Genomic DNA, 18,738 nt, shown 5'->3' on the forward strand with positions numbered 1-18,738 from the left:
GGTGCTGTACACTGAGCCTATTTAATTTACTATTCCAACTCCAATCTACATTTAATTGGGGTAGTTGTTGGACACTGGACCTATTTAATTTACTATTCCAACTCCAATCTACATTTAATTAAAGCAGTTGCTGGACACTGAACCTATTTAATTTACTATTCCAACTCCAATCTATATTTAATTGGGGTAGGTGCTGGATACTGGACCTATTTCATTTAGTATTCCAACTCCAATCTACATTTAATTGGGGTAGTTGCTGGACACTGGACCTATTTAATTTACTATTCCAACTCCAATCTACATTTAATTAAAGCAGTTGCTGGACACTGAACCTATTTTATTTACTATTCCAACTCCAATCTACATTTAATTGGGGTAGGTGCTGGACACTAAACCTATTTAATTTACTATTCCAACTCAAATCTACATTTAATTGGGGTAGGTGCTGGACACTGAAACTATTTAATTTACTATTCCACCTCCAATCTACATTTAATTGGGGTAGGTGCTGGACACTAAACCTATTTAATTTATTTTTCCAACTCCAATCTACATTTTATTGAGGTAGGTGGTGGATACTGAACCTATTTAATTTACTATTCCAACTCCAATCTACATTTAACTGGGGTAGGTGCTGTACACTGAACCTATTTAATTTACTATTCCAACTCCAATCTACATTTAATTGGGGTAGTTGCTGGACACTGGACCTATTTAATTTACTATTCCAACTCCAATCTACATTTAATTTGGGAAGGCGCTGTACACTGAACCTATTTAATTTACTATTCCAACTCCAATCTACATTTAATTGAAGTAGGTGCTGGACACTGAACCTATTTAATTTACTATTCCAACTCCAATCGACATTTAATTGGGGTTGTTGCTGGACACTGGACCTATTTAATTTAGTATTCCAACTCCAATATACATTTAATTGGGGTAGTTGCTGGAAACTGGACCTATTTAATTTACTATTCTAACTCCAATCTACATTTAATTGGGGTAGGTGCTGGACACTAGACCTATTTAATTTAGTATTCCAACTCCAATCTACATTTAATTGGAGTAGTTGCTGGACACTGGACCTATTTAATTTACTATTCCAACTCCAATGTACATTTAATTGGGGTAGTTGCTGGACACTGGGCCTATTTAATTTACTATTCCAACTCCAATCTACATTTTATTGAAGTAGGTGCTGGACACTGGACCTATTTAATTTACTATTCCAACTCCAATCTACATTTAATTGGGGTAGATGCTGGACACTGAACCTATTTAATTTACTATTCCAACTCCAATATACATTTAATTGAAGTAGGTGCTGGACACTGAACCTATTTAATTTACTATTCCAACTCCAATCTACATTTAATTGGGGTAGGTGCTGGACACTAAACCTATTTAATTTACTATTCCAACTCCAATCTACATTTAATTTGGGTAGGTGCTGTACACTGAACCTATTTAATTTACTATTCCAACTCCAATCTACATTTAACTGGGGTAGTTGTTGGACACTGGATCTATTTAATTTACTATTCCAACTCCAATCTACATTTAATTAAAGCAGTTGCTGGACACTGAACCTATTTAATTTACTATTCCAACTCCAATCTACATTTAATTGGGGTAGGTGCTGGATACTGGACCTATTTAATTTAGTATTCCAACTCCAATCTACATTTAATTGGGGTAGTTGCTGGACACTGGACCTATTTAATTTACTATTCCAACTCCAATCTACATTTAATTAAAGCAGTTGCTGGACACTGAACCTATTTTATTTACTATTCCAACTCCAATCTACATTTAATTGGGGTATGTACTGGACACTAAACCTATTTAATTTACTATTCCAACTCAAATCTACATTTAATTGGGGTAGGTGCTGGACACTGAAACTATTTAATTTACTATTCCACCTCCAATCTACATTTAATTGGGGTAGGTGCTGGACACTAAACCTATTTAATTTACTATTCCAACTCCAATCTACATTTTATTGAGGTAGGTGGTGGATACTGAACCTATTTAATTTACTATTCCAACTCCAATCTACATTTAATTGGGGTAGGTGCTGTACACTAAACCTATTTAATTTACTATTCCAACTCCAATCTACATTTAATTGGGGTAGTTGTTGGACACTGGACCTATTTAATTTACTATTCCAACTCCAATCTACATTTAATTGAAGCAGTTGCTGGACGCTGAACCTATTTAATTTACTATTCCAACTCCAATCTACATCTAATTGGGGTAGGTGCTGGATACTGGACCTATTTAATTTAGTATTCCAACTCCAATCTACATTTAATTGGGGTAGTTGCTGGACACTGGACCTATTTAATTTACTATTCCAATTCCAATCTACATTTAATTTAAGCAGTTGCTGGACACTGAACCTATTTAATTTACTATTCCAACACCAATCTACATTTAATTGGGGTAGGTGCTGGACACTAAACCTATTTAATTTACTATTCCAACTCCAATCTACATTTAATTTGGGTAGGTGCTGTACACTGAGCCTATTTAATTTACTATTCCAACTCCAATCTACATTTAATTGGGGTAGATGCTGGACACTGAACCTATTAAATTTACTATTCCAACTCCAATCTACATTTAATTGGGGTAGGTGCTGGACACTAAACCTATTTAATTTACTATTCCAACTCCAATCTACATTTAATTTGGGTAGGTGCTGTACACTGAGCCTATTTAATTTACTATTCCAACTCCAATCTACATTTAATTGGGGTAGTTGTTGGACACTGGACCTATTTAATTTACTATTCCAACTCCAATCTACATTTAATTGAAGCAGTTGCTGGACGCTGAACCTATTTAATTTACTATTCCAACTCCAATCTACATCTAATTGGGGTAGGTGCTGGATACTGGACCTATTTAATTTAGTATTCCAACTCCAATCTACATTTAATTGGGGTAGTTGCTGGACACTGGACCTATTTAATTTACTATTCCAATTCCAATCTACATTTAATTTAAGCAGTTGCTGGACACTGAACCTATTTAATTTACTATTCCAACACCAATCTACATTTAATTGGGGTAGGTGCTGGACACTAAACCTATTTAATTTACTATTCCAACTCCAATCTACATTTAATTTGGGTAGGTGCTGTACACTGAGCCTATTTAATTTACTATTCCAACTCCAATCTACATTTAATTGGGGTAGATGCTGGACACTGAACCTATTTAATTTACTATTCCAACTCCAATCTACATTTAATAGGGGTAGTTGCTGGACACTGGACCTATTTAATTTACTATTCCAACTCCAATCTACATTTAATTTGGGTAGGCGCTGTACACTGAACCTATTTAATTTACTATTCCAACTCCAATCTACATTTAATTGAAGTAGGTGCTGGACACTGAACCTATTTAATTTACTATTCCAACTCCAATCGACATTTAATTGGGGTTGTTGCTGGACACTGGACCTATTTAATTTAGTATTCCAACTCCAATATACATTTAATTGGGGTAGTTGCTGGACACTGGACCTATTTAATTTACTATTCCAACTCAAATCTACATTTAATTGAAGTAGGTGCTGGACACTGAACTTATTTAATTTACTATTCTAACTCCAATCTACATTTAATTGGGGTAGGTGCTGGACACTAGACCTATTTAATGTAGTATTCCAACTCCAATCTACATTTAATTGGAGTAGTTGCTGGACACTGGGCCTATTTAATTTACTATTCCAACTCCAATCTACATTTTATTGAAGTAGGTGCTGGACACTGGACCTATTTAATTTACTATTCCAACTCCAATCTACATTTAATTGGGGTAGATGCTGGTCACTGAACCTATTTAATTTACTATTCCAACTCCAATATACATTTAATTGAAGTAGGTGCTGGACACTGAACCTATTTAATTTACTATTCCAACTCCAATCTACATTTAATTGGGGTAGGTGCTGGACACTAAACCTATTTAATTTACTATTCCAACTCCAATCTACATTTAATTTGGGTAGGTGCTGTACCCTGAACCTATTTAATTTACTATTCCAACTCCAATCTACATTTAACTGGGGTAGTTGTTGGACACTGGACCTATTTAATTTACTATTCCAACTCCAATCTACATTTAATTAAAGCAGTTGCTGGACACTGAACCTATTTAATTTACTATTCCAACTCCAATCTACATTTAATTGGGGTAGGTGCTGGATACTGGACCTATTTAATTTAGTATTCCAACTCCAATCTACATTTAATTGGGGTAGTTGCTGGACACTGGACCTATTTAATTTACTATTCCAACTCCAATCTACATTTAATTAAAGCAGTTGCTGGACACTGAACCTATTTTATTTACTATTCCAACTCCAATCTACATTTAATTGGGGTAGGTGCTGGACACTAAACCTATTTAATTTACTATTCCAACTCAAATCTACATTTAATTGGGGTAGGTGCTGGACACTGAAACTATTTAATTTACTATTCCACCTCCAATCTACATTTAATTGGGGTAGGTGCTGGACACTATACCTATTTAATTTACTATTCCAACTCCAATCTACATTTTATTGAGGTAGGTGGTGGATACTGAACCTATTTAATTTACTATTCCAACTCCAATCTACATTTAATTGGGGTAGGTGCTGTACACTAAACCTATTTAATTTACTATTCCAACTCCAATCTACATTTAATTGGGGTAGTTGTTGGACACTGGACCTATTTAATTTACTATTCCAACTCCAATCTACATTTAATTGAAGCAGTTGCTGGACACTGAACCTATTTAATTTACTATTCCAACTCCAATCTACATCTAATTGGGGTAGGTGCTGGATACTGGACCTATTTAATTTAGTATTCCAACTCCAATCTACATTTAATTGGGGTAGTTGCTGGACACTGGACCTATTTAATTTACTATTCCAACTCCAATCTACATTTAATTTGGGTAGGTGCTGTACACTGAGCCTATTTAATTTACTATTCCAACTCCAATCTACATTTAATTGGGGTAGTTGTTGGACACTGGACCTATTTAATTTACTATTCCAACTCCAATCTACATTTAATTAAAGCAGTTGCTGGACACTGAACCTATTTAATTTACTATTCCAACTCCAATCTATATTTAATTGGGGTAGGTGCTGGATACTGGACCTATTTCATTTAGTATTCCAACTCCAATCTACATTTAATTTGGGTAGGTGCTGTACACTGAGCCTATTTAATTTACTATTCCAACTCCAATCTACATTTAATTGGGGTAGATGCTGGACACTGAACCTATTAAATTTACAATTCCAACTCCAATCTACATTTAATTGGGGTAGGTGCTGGACACTAAACCTATTTAATTTACTATTCCAACTCCAATCTACATTTAATTTGGGTAGGTGCTGTACACTGAGCCTATTTAATTTACTATTCCAACTCCAATCTACATTTAATTGGGGTAGTTGTTGGACACTGGACCTATTTAATTTACTATTCCAACTCCAATCTACATTTAATTGAAGCAGTTGCTGGACGCTGAACCTATTTAATTTACTATTCCAACTCCAATCTACATCTAATTGGGGTAGGTGCTGGATACTGGACCTATTTAATTTAGTATTCCAACTCCAATCTACATTTAATTGGGGTAGTTGCTGGACACTGGACCTATTTAATTTACTATTCCAATTCCAATCTACATTTAATTTAAGCAGTTGCTGGACACTGAACCTATTTAATTTACTATTCCAACACCAATCTACATTTAATTGGGGTAGGTGCTGGACACTAAACCTATTTAATTTACTATTCCAACTCCAATCTACATTTAATTTGGGTAGGTGCTGTACACTGAGCCTATTTAATTTACTATTCCAACTCCAATCTACATTTAATTGGGGTAGATGCTGGACACTGAACCTATTAAATTTACTATTCCAACTCCAATCTACATTTAATTGGGGTAGGTGCTGGACACTAAACCTATTTAATTTACTATTCCAACTCCAATCTACATTTAATTTGGGTAGGTGCTGTACACTGAGCCTATTTAATTTACTATTCCAACTCCAATCTACATTTAATTGGGGTAGTTGTTGGACACTGGACCTATTTAATTTACTATTCCAACTCCAATCTACATTTAATTGAAGCAGTTGCTGGACGCTGAACCTATTTAATTTACTATTCCAACTCCAATCTACATCTAATTGGGGTAGGTGCTGGATACTGGACCTATTTAATTTAGTATTCCAACTCCAATCTACATTTAATTGGGGTAGTTGCTGGACACTGGACCTATTTAATTTACTATTCCAATTCCAATCTACATTTAATTTAAGCAGTTGCTGGACACTGAACCTATTTAATTTACTATTCCAACACCAATCTACATTTAATTGGGGTAGGTGCTGGACACTAAACCTATTTAATTTACTATTCCAACTCCAATCTACATTTAATTTGGGTAGGTGCTGTACACTGAGCCTATTTAATTTACTATTCCAACTCCAATCTACATTTAATTGGGGTAGATGCTGGACACTGAACCTATTTAATTTACTATTCCAACTCCAATCTACATTTAATAGGGGTAGTTGCTGGACACTGGACCTATTTAATTTACTATTCCAACTCCAATCTACATTTAATTTGGGTAGGCGCTGTACACTGAACCTATTTAATTTACTATTCCAACTCCAATCTACATTTAATTGAAGTAGGTGCTGGACACTGAACCTATTTAATTTACTATTCCAACTCCAATCGACATTTAATTGGGGTTGTTGCTGGACACTGGACCTATTTAATTTAGTATTCCAACTCCAATATACATTTAATTGGGGTAGTTGCTGGACACTGGACCTATTTAATTTACTATTCCAACTCAAATCTACATTTAATTGAAGTAGGTGCTGGACACTGAACTTATTTAATTTACTATTCTAACTCCAATCTACATTTAATTGGGGTAGGTGCTGGACACTAGACCTATTTAATGTAGTATTCCAACTCCAATCTACATTTAATTGGAGTAGTTGCTGGACACTGGGCCTATTTAATTTACTATTCCAACTCCAATCTACATTTTATTGAAGTAGGTGCTGGACACTGGACCTATTTAATTTACTATTCCAACTCCAATCTACATTTAATTGGGGTAGATGCTGGTCACTGAACCTATTTAATTTACTATTCCAACTCCAATATACATTTAATTGAAGTAGGTGCTGGACACTGAACCTATTTAATTTACTATTCCAACTCCAATCTACATTTAATTGGGGTAGGTGCTGGACACTAAACCTATTTAATTTACTATTCCAACTCCAATCTACATTTAATTTGGGTAGGTGCTGTACCCTGAACCTATTTAATTTACTATTCCAACTCCAATCTACATTTAACTGGGGTAGTTGTTGGACACTGGACCTATTTAATTTACTATTCCAACTCCAATCTACATTTAATTAAAGCAGTTGCTGGACACTGAACCTATTTAATTTACTATTCCAACTCCAATCTACATTTAATTGGGGTAGGTGCTGGATACTGGACCTATTTAATTTAGTATTCCAACTCCAATCTACATTTAATTGGGGTAGTTGCTGGACACTGGACCTATTTAATTTACTATTCCAACTCCAATCTACATTTAATTAAAGCAGTTGCTGGACACTGAACCTATTTTATTTACTATTCCAACTCCAATCTACATTTAATTGGGGTAGGTGCTGGACACTAAACCTATTTAATTTACTATTCCAACTCAAATCTACATTTAATTGGGGTAGGTGCTGGACACTGAAACTATTTAATTTACTATTCCACCTCCAATCTACATTTAATTGGGGTAGGTGCTGGACACTATACCTATTTAATTTACTATTCCAACTCCAATCTACATTTTATTGAGGTAGGTGGTGGATACTGAACCTATTTAATTTACTATTCCAACTCCAATCTACATTTAATTGGGGTAGGTGCTGTACACTAAACCTATTTAATTTACTATTCCAACTCCAATCTACATTTAATTGGGGTAGTTGTTGGACACTGGACCTATTTAATTTACTATTCCAACTCCAATCTACATTTAATTGAAGCAGTTGCTGGACACTGAACCTATTTAATTTACTATTCCAACTCCAATCTACATCTAATTGGGGTAGGTGCTGGATACTGGACCTATTTAATTTAGTATTCCAACTCCAATCTACATTTAATTGGGGTAGTTGCTGGACACTGGACCTATTTAATTTACTATTCCAATTCCAATCTACATTTAATTTAAGCAGTTGCTGGACACTGAACCTATTTAATTTACTATTCCAACACCAATCTACATTTAATTGGGGTAGGTGCTGGACACTAAACCTATTTAATTTACTATTCCAACTCCAATCTACATTTAATTGGGGTAGGTGCTGAACACTGAACCTATTTAATTTACTATTCCAACTCCAATCTACATTTAATTGGGGTAGGTGCTGGACACTAAACCTATTTAATTTACTATTCCAACTCCAATCTACATTTTATTGGGGTAGGTGGTGGATACTGAACCTATTTAATTTACTATTCCAACTCCAATCTACATTTAATGGAAGTAGGTGCTGGACACTGAACCTATATAATTTACTATTCCAACTCTAATCTACATTTAATTGGGGTAGGTGCTGGACACTGAATCTATTTAATTTACTATTCCAACTCCAATCTACATTTAATTGAGGTAGTTGCTGGACACTGGACCTATTTAATTTACTATACCAACTCCAATCTCCATTTAATAGAAGTAGATGCTGGACACTGAACCTATTTAATTTACTATTCCAACTCCAATCTACATTTAATTGGGGTAGGTGCTGGACACTGAACCTATTTAATTTACTATTCCAAATCCAACCTACATTTAATTGGGGTAGGTGCTGGACACTGAACCTATTTAATTTACTATTCCAACTCCAATCTATATTTAATTGAGGTAGGTGGTGGCTACTAAACCTATTTATTTAGTATTCCAACTTCAATCTACATTTTATTGGGGTAGGTGGTGGACACTCAACCTATTTAATTTACTATTCCAACTCCAATCTACATTTAATTGGGGTAGGTGCTGGATACTAAACCTATTTATTTTACTACTCAAACTCCTATATCTATTTAATTAGGGGAGATGTTGGACACTGATCTATTTAATTAGGGGAGATGTTGGACACTGAACCTATGTAATTTTTAAATACAAATAAAAAATCTATATAATAATTATTTTGACATATATTTATATGTTATATAATAAAATTTTAATAATTTAACAATTTTTTTAATGACATTTGTTATATTGTTAAAAAATATACACATAATCATAACATTGAAATCATTAAAATCTAGTAAAAATTAGAAAATATAATTATACATTTAATAAGTAATATATTGCTACAATTAAAAAAATGTAGGGGCCTATTAGGATGGCGGACGGAAACGGGTTCCATCCGCCATGGTCGCAGCAAAAATACTCCCGACCGCTCCGCGGATAAACCGCCGGTGCGATTAGGATATTTTTGGCAACACTCACCAACCGCGGCGGACGGACCACACAAAAGACCGCCGCAAGCGGTCGGAACCACTATAACACCGTCCGCCGCGGACGCAAAGGCCGCAGAAACAGGCTAAACCGCCGCCACACCTTCGGAGGTTCCGGACACACGATTACGATAACCCCGCCATCCCAACGGAACTCACCAACTTCCTCGACCGCCGCGGAAAAAAAGCATCAACAAACGGAGCTTGGCTGCGGAAGGAACTAACGAACATCACCCCTGCAGTCAAACCGAAGCAAAAATGGCGGATGGTAGTAAATAGCAAACAAAAAATAACACAAGACACACCCACCTGGAACACCTACCTCCAACAACTACACGCTCCAATGACACCCCCCCAGCACAAACAAGAGCACCCGAGTCAACACACCCACAAAATACCTGACCGCCATAAACCATTGGGACACAACCACCACACAGAATATAAAAGGAATCCCTCCCATTACCACAATCCTTTGCATCATAGCACAGCTGGAACAAAGAGGCACAACATCAGAGACAACAGAGACACACAAACACACATACAACTTGCACACCAACACACTCACCACACCAACCCTCACAGCACCATTCCTACATACCAGACACCTGCACACCCCACACCACCAAAACCTTGCACATGACACACCATGGCACCCAAGAAAAACCCCAAATTCACAGAGAGTGAGTTGAAGGTGATGGTGGATGAAATCATCCGTGTGGAACCACATTTGTTTGGTACCCTAGTTCAGCAGACCACCTTGGCAACTAAAACCACCATAAGGGACAGGATAGTGACCAGAGTCAATGCCTCAGGGACCGTGCCACGCACCAAACACTACATCCAGAGGCGGTGGCACGACCTCAAGATAAGGGTGAAGGGCATCCGGGCCAAGAACCACCTGCGGGCACACCACACTGGCGGCGGCACTTCCCCGGATCCCATACCATTTACCGAATGGGAGGAGAAGGTGCTTGGCATACTGCACCCTGAGAGCCTGGAAGGAATAGAAGAGGTACTTGAGGCTGGTAAGTACATATCAATGACCACTATCACACTGTCATGTTCTGCCTTGCACAATTGCTAAGACACATCTCCCAGGCTCCAAACCATGCATGTGAATCACACAGTCACCCAAATCTGAATGCCAGGGCTCAAATGCACCCACCATGATCAACCACAAATGTTGCCTCCTACCTTCCCATGCTCGCATGTGGTCAAGCAGTGAACACTACAACTCCCAACAGGCCCACATGTCTCCTGGGAGGGTGGGACTGTGGGGGGGGGGGGGGTCCAGCACTACAACTCCCAATAGGCCCACATGTCTCCTGGGAGGGTGGGGGTGGAGGTGGGGGTCCTGCACTATAACTCCCAACAGGCCCACATGTCTCCTGGGAGGGTGGGGGTGGTGGTGGGAGTCCAGCACTACAACTCCCAACAGGCCCACATGTCTCCTGGGAGCGTGGGACTGTGGGGGGGGGGTCCTGCACTACAACTCCCAACAGGCCCACATGTTTACTGGGACGGTGGGACTGTGGGGGGGGTCCTGCACTACAACTCCCAACAGGCCCACATGTCTCCTGGGAGGGTGGGACTGTGGGGGGGTCCAGCACTACAACTCCCAACAGGCCCACATGTCTCCTGGGAGGGTGGGACTGTGGGGGGGTCCTGCACTACAACTCCCAACAGGCCCAAATATCTCCTGGGAAGGTGGGGGTGGTGGTGGGGGTCCTGCACTACAACTCCCAACAGGCCCACATGTCTCCTTCGAGGGTGGGACTGTGGGGGGGGGTCCAGCACTACAACTCCCAACAGGCCCACATGTCTCCTGGGAGGGTGGGGGTGGGGGTCCAGCACTACAACTCTGAACAGGCCCACATGTCTCCTGGGAGGGTGGGACCGTGGGGGGGGGGGGGTCCAGCACTACAACTCCCAACAGGCCCACATGTCTCCTGGGAGGGTGGGGGTGGTGGTGGTTGTCCAGCACTACAACTCCCAACAGGCCCACATGTCTCCTGGGAGAGTGGGACTGTGTGGGGGGGGGCCCTGCACTACAACTCCCAACAGGCCCACATGTCTCCTGGGAGGGTGGGACTGTGGGGGGGGTCCAGCACTACAACTCCCATTAGGCCCACATGTCTCCTGTGAGGGTGGGGGTGGTAGTGGGGGTCCTGCACTACAACTCCCAACAGGCCCACATGTCTCCTGGGAGGGTGGGGGTGGTGGTGGGGGTCCAGCACTACAACTCCCAACAGGCCCACATGTCCCATCCCAGAGCAAGATGTGGTCCGCCCACCAATTGGTGATCAGTGCATCTCCCCCTTCAAACTTACATGTAGGTAGCCATCTGCACAGGGGCACCATCCAATAGCAGGACAGGACCACACATAGCCAAGTATTGTCTCCCCACCTCCAAACCACCAAAATGTCCACTCATGTGTGCAAAATCAATATGATGACACCAGCAACCATGTCCTGATTCCATAGAGATTTGAAATATAACTACAAGAAACCTGTCATGTCCACAGCATTGATTCTTACATTCTTGTCCCTCAGGTGATCACGACTTGACACGGCAAAACAGCAACCGCCAGCACCAGTCGCCCCCCTCACAGCCAGGTCTCTCCGGAGAGGATTCCCAGGATTCCCAGGACACCTCGGGTGCAGAGGACGATGCTGTGCCAAGCACACTTCCAGGGCCATCAGGCTCCCAGGACATCCCTGCCTCCACCACCTTGGCCAGTGGTACTACACAAACAGCTGCCTCTGTGAGCTGTGCAGCTACCACCACCAGCACCACCACCACCACCACCATCCCTGCCAGTGCCACCCTGCCTGACCCATCGGACAATGATGGACCATCAACGTCTCTGGCAAGCAGGGAGAGTGGACTTGGGAGGACACAGGTGAGGCCACAGCTCACCAACAGGAGTGGAGGTGTAAGGGGAGGTCGGGGGCAAGACCCAGACCATCATGGGAATGAGACCCTGGAAGCCATTGCCAGAGTGAAAATCTCCTACCGGCGGTCGCAGGCACAGGCTGATCGGGCACATCAGGATTTGTAGAAGACCTGCCAGCTGTTGAGGTCCATGGACACACGTAGTGGCCAAATTGTGGACCTCATGGGGTAGCAAACGGCACTTTGGAGGGAGTGGTTATCCCGGGCCACACCACCTCCCCCTCCCCCAAGTTCCCAGCGGGACAGGTCACCAACACCACCGCCACCATCACCTGAGGCCACTGACAGGGAGGTGGACCCAGAACAACCTGCCCCCACAGCTGGGTCTGCTCCGGCTCCAAGACGGAGGGGCCATCCGAGGCTGGACCCAGCACAGAGCAGTGGCAGTGCCCCATCCACCCACCCGAAGAGGGGCCGAAAATGACTTTACCCTCCTTGAGCCTGGCATTGACCCTGCAAACTATCTTGTCCCACATTGCCAAGCATTGTCACACGTCTGTTGGACTAGGTGTACATCACACAATGTGGTGTCCCCATCGGTGTCTTCATCTGACATGACTTTCAACTCACTCTTCCCCACCACCTCCTTCTTGTAAATATGCACAAACACTTTTCCACACCCTGTAAATAAATATCACTGTAACGCTCAATGCTGTGTGATCTCCATGTTTATATACAGGTATGTCTCAGTTGTTGTCATCAGCAGGTGCAGGGATCAATGTTGTTTTGAATCCTGGCTCGGTGTGAGTGACCTAGGGACAAACAGAGAACAACAAGCACAGGTCAGGAAACTGAATCACAACCATCACAAAAGCCCGTACTGCACCATCCCACAAACCACAATCATCACAAAGTCAGCGGATCACAGGACACACATCAGGGAGCATTGCTCATACACCGTGAGCCACACCCATGGGCAAACATAACATAACAGGCAGCATTCACACACCACATCCAACCATCTACAGCAGACATACGTCACGCATTGAACAGCAGCACAAGAGGTAGTTACTCACATTCAAGGAAAGTAGCGAGCAATGAGCTCACGCCTCTGGTCCACACCTTCTTCCTCCCCACTATCCTCATCACTGGACATGGGTGCGATGGGAGGCGAAGCAACCTGTTGGTCTGCAGGGTCCATGATCAGATCAATATTGTTGCATAAGGCCAGGTTGTGGAACATGCAGCAGGCAATCACTATTCTGCATACTTTGCCGGGTGAGTATGGCAGGGCCCCTCCGGTTTTATCCAGGCAGCGACACCTAGACTTCAGCAGTCCAAATGTACGTTCCACAACCCGACGTGTTTTCCCATGGGCCTCATTATAGCGTATTTCACCTGGGGTAGTTGGATTCCGTAGGGGGCTCAGCAGCCACGGCCGGTTTGGGTACGCAGAGTCACCTAAGTGGAGGGATGACAGACACATACATCATTACCAGGATTGTTGGGAACAGCATGGCACACATACAACACAATAGTCATCACAGCACACTCGCCTACAAGCCACGCACGTTCTTGACGCAGATTGGCCATCAGTTGGGGGACAATGCTGCTCCGCAGGATGTCGGAGTCATGTGCGGACCCGGGAAATCTGGCACACACATGGGAGATGATGTTGTCAGCCAGGCACACTACTTGTACGTTGATCGAATGGTAGTGCTTCTGATTGCGATATACGGGTTCACGTGCCTGGGGTGAAATGAGACCAATATGTGTGCCATCAATGGCACCCACTACGTGTGGAATTTGGGCCAGGGCATAGAAGTCCCCTTTGACTGCTGCCAGCTCTGCCGGCTGTGGAAAATGAATGTAATCGTCCTTGTAATGCATCATGGCATCCAGCACATCCCGCAGTACCATACTGAACATGGATTGTGACATCCCCCGGCATGACCAACTGTGTACTGGAAAGTGCCTGTTGCGAAGAAGTGAAGTGCCGCCATCACCTTTGCTGTGGGTGTAATAGCTCCTGGATATGTTCTGCGTGGCTGCAGATGAGGTGCCAATTGGGCTACAAGCTCCTGCAATCTACGTCGGTCAAGCGGAATTTGCGCATCACCTCCTCGTTAACCATGTCCTCCAGCACAGTGTAGGGTCGATGCACATTTGGAGCCCTCCTGTGTGGGAGTAGATGGGAGCAGATGTCAATTGACCAACACCGCATAGCTGTGCCACACTATCACATCTTGACCAACAAAATACAAATAATACATGTTGCAGACACTGATTGTATGTGTGACGTGACCAAAATATAAAGCACTTCAGCTAACTCCACACACAATGTTCACCCACAAACAACGTCCTGTGTGCAAACATGTCCCATGTAACGTGCACACATGTTGAGAGAACAGCCAACATCACATGACTGAGGGCACAAGTGTGGACAAGCGTCATTGGCCTTTGTTAACCACTGGCAAGGTCAATAGTATGACCACACATGCAACAAATGGACATGTATGACACACGTGGACACGGGCCATTAACTTGACATAATGATTCTTGATGCATCCCGGACATGTCCTGACACACATGTACAACTATGAACATTACATGTGTGCGGAGACATGCAGTGTGTGCACACACGCCATCCGGATACGCATACCCCCAACACAGAGGATGAACCTTGATACTGCAATTGTGCCTAACATATGCTGCATGGTCAACGACCATCACGGTCACACCCCGCCAAACGCATGTGTGTGCTACCGCGACGGTGCATCTTTTGAAAATCATCACTCACTGGCATCGCAATGGCAGAGCACGCATTCCGCGGGGGCAGGGCAGGCTAACACATAAATTTGAATATGCAATTAGAAATGGCAGTTGGTACCCCCCTTACAGTCACATTGCAGCACCCACCGCAGACCGCCGGCCCTGGCCGGTCACCCACCCCTGGGTGCTGGCGGTGGGTGAGCGCCCTGTGCATTGAGGTCACCCTGGCATGGATGGCCCTGGCCGGTCACCCACCACCGGGCCTGGCCGGTCACCCACCGCCGGGCCTGGCCGGTCACCCACTGCCAGCCCTGGCCGGTCACCCACTGCCGGGCCTGGCCGGTCACCCACCGCCGGGCCTGGCCGGTCACCCACCACCAGGCCAGGCCGGTCACCGACCGCTGGGTGCTGGTGGTGGGTGACCGGCCAGGGCCGGTGGTGGGTGACCGGCCAGACCCAACGGTGGGTGACCGGCCAGGCCCGGTGGTGGGTGACCGGCCAGGGCCATCCATGCCAGGGTGGCCTCAATGCACAGGGCGCTCATCCACTGCCAGCACCTGGCGGTGGGTGACCGGCCAGGGCCGGTGGTGGGTGACCGACCAGGCCCAGCAGTGGGTGACCGGCCAGGGCCGGCGGTGGGTGACCGGCCAGGCCCGGCGGTGGGTAACCGGCCAGGGCCATCCATGCCAGGGTGACCTCAATGCACAGGGCGCTCATCCACCGCCAGCACCCGGCGGTGGGTGACCGGCCAGGGCCGGCGGTCTGCGGTGGGTGCTGCAATATGACTGTAAGGGGGGTACCAACTGCCATTTCCAATTGCATATTCAAAATTAGGTATTAGCCTGCCCTGCCCCCGCGGAATGCGTGCTCTGCCATTGCGATTCCAGTGAGTGATGATTTTCAAAAGATGCACCGTCGCGGTAGCCCGCACATGCGTTTGGCGAGGTGTGACCGTGATGGTCATTGACCATGCAGCATATGTTAGGCACAATTGCAGTATCAAGGTTCATCCTCTGTGTTGGGGGTATGCGTACCCGGATGGCGTGTGTGCACACACTGCATGTCTCCGCACACATGTAATGTTCATAGTTGTATATGGGTTTCAGGACATGTCCGGGATGCATCAATAATCATTATGTCAAGTTAATGGCCCATGTCCACGTGTGTCATACATGTCCATTTGTTGCATGTGTGGTCATACTATTGACCTTGCCAGTGGTTAACAAAGGCCAATGATGTGCACCCAAGTTGTGTAAGATGTGCCGGGCGATGTGTTGCGTCTTGGTTTTGCGGACACAAGTTTCTATTAGTACACATCTACACAGTACATCACGGCTGTGTACCCACATTCAGGAGCTGTTGTGAGTGTGTTGTTTGTGTGTGCAAGTAGCAATGATGGGGGTATACATGCATTCTGTGTATGCGTATGTGTGTCGCCTGTTGTGTGCCCATGCATGTCATGTGAGGATGCCCAGCATTTTAGGTGGGGTCATGGGTGCATGAAGACAAGGAGGGTGTGTTCCATGTTCGTGTTGTGTGTGCATGTCCATGTGTGTCTGTGGGGACGCTTGTCCACACTTGTGCCCTCAGTCATGTGATGTTGGCTGTTCTCTCAACATGTGTGCACGTTACATGGGACATGTTTGCACACAGGATGTTGTTTGTGGGTGAACATTGTGTGTGGAGTTAGCTGAAGTGCCTTATATTTCGGTCACGTCACACATACAATCAGTGTCTGCAACATGTATTATTTGTATTTTGTTGGTCAAGATGTGATAGTGTGGCACAGCTATGCGGTGTTGGTCAATTGACATCTGCGCCCATCTACTCCCACACAGGAGGGCTCCAAATGTGCATCAACCCTACACTGTGCTGGAGGACATGGTTAACGAGGAGGTGATCCGCAGATTCCGGCTTGACGGATGTAGATTGCAGGAGCTTGTAACCCAATTGGCACCTCATCTGCAGCCACGCAGAACATATCCAGGAGCTATTACACCCACAGCAAAGGTGATGGCGGCACTTCACTTCTTCGCAACAGGCACTTTCTAGTACACAGTTGGTCATGCCGGGGGATGTCACAATCCATGTTCAGCATGGTACTGCGGGATGTGCTGGATGCCATGATGCATTACAAGGATGATTACATCCCTTTTCCACGGCCGGCAGAGTTGGCAGCAGTTAAAGGGGACTTCTATGCCCTGGCCCAAATTCCACACGTAGTGGGTGCCATTGATGGCACACATATTGGTCTCATTCCACCCCAGGCACGTGAACCCGTATATCGCAATCGGAAGCACTACCATTCGATCAACGTGCAAGTGGTGTGCCTGGCTGACAACATCATCTCCCATGTGCGTGCCAGATTTCCCAGGTCCGCACATGACTCCGACATTCTGCGGAGCAGCATTGTCCCCCAACTGATGGCCAATCTGCATCAAGAACATGCGTGGCTTGTAGGTGAGTGTGCTGTGATGACTATTGTATTGTATGTGTGCCATGCTGTTCCCAACAATCCTGGTAATGATGTATGTGTCTGTCATCCCTCCACCTAGGCGACTCTGCGTACCCAAACCGGCCGTGGCTGCTAAGCCCCCTACAGAATCCAACTACCCCAGGTGAAATACGCTTTAATGAGCGGTGAGTGACCGGCCAGGCCTGGCGGTGGGTGACCGGCCAGGCCTGGCGGTAGGTGACCGGCCAGGCCTGGCGGTAGGTGACCGGCCAGGCCCGGCGGTGGGTGACCGGCCAGGGCCGGTGGTCTGCGGTGGGTGCTGCAATGTGACGGAAGGGCGGTACCAACTGCCATTTCCAATTGCATATTCAAATGTATGTGTTAGCCTGCCCTGCCCCCGCGGAATGCGTGCTCTACCATAGCGACGCCAGTGAGTGATTAATTTCAAATGATGCATCATCGCGGTAGCACGCACATGCGGTTGCCGGTGTGTGACCGTGACGGTCCGTGCACATGTAGCCAATTGGAACAGGTAACGCGGGCCACGTAAGCACATTCAAAAATAGCGGAAGCCGTGCACCGCCACACCAGGGCCAGACATTGGTTCATTTTGAATGAGGCATCCCGGGAAAACCAATTGCTGCAGACGTGTGCCACTGATGTGAACTCAGGGCCCTATAAATGTGTGAATTTCACCAGCACACATTCACTGCTTCCAGCCACTGCTGCCTGCACCCATCACCTCGACCTGCTGCTGCTGAGCTATCCAACAACTGCTGCCTGCACCCATCACCTCGACCTGCTGCTGCTGAGCTATCCAACAACTGCTGCCTGCACCCATCACCTCGACCTGCTGCTGCTGAGCTATTCAACAACTGCTGCTGTAGTACCACAGTCCAGGACCTTGCCATGTCGAGATTGCGAGAGATCCGGTCTCGTCCCTTCACCGCAGCGGAGCTGGATGTCCTTGTGGACGGTATGCTCCGCCACTATGAACGGCTCTACGGTGC

The sequence above is a fragment of the Lissotriton helveticus genome, chromosome 11 (genome assembly GCF_964261635.1).
Source record: "Lissotriton helveticus chromosome 11, aLisHel1.1, whole genome shotgun sequence".
Classification (NCBI taxonomy): Eukaryota; Metazoa; Chordata; class Amphibia; order Caudata; family Salamandridae; genus Lissotriton; species Lissotriton helveticus.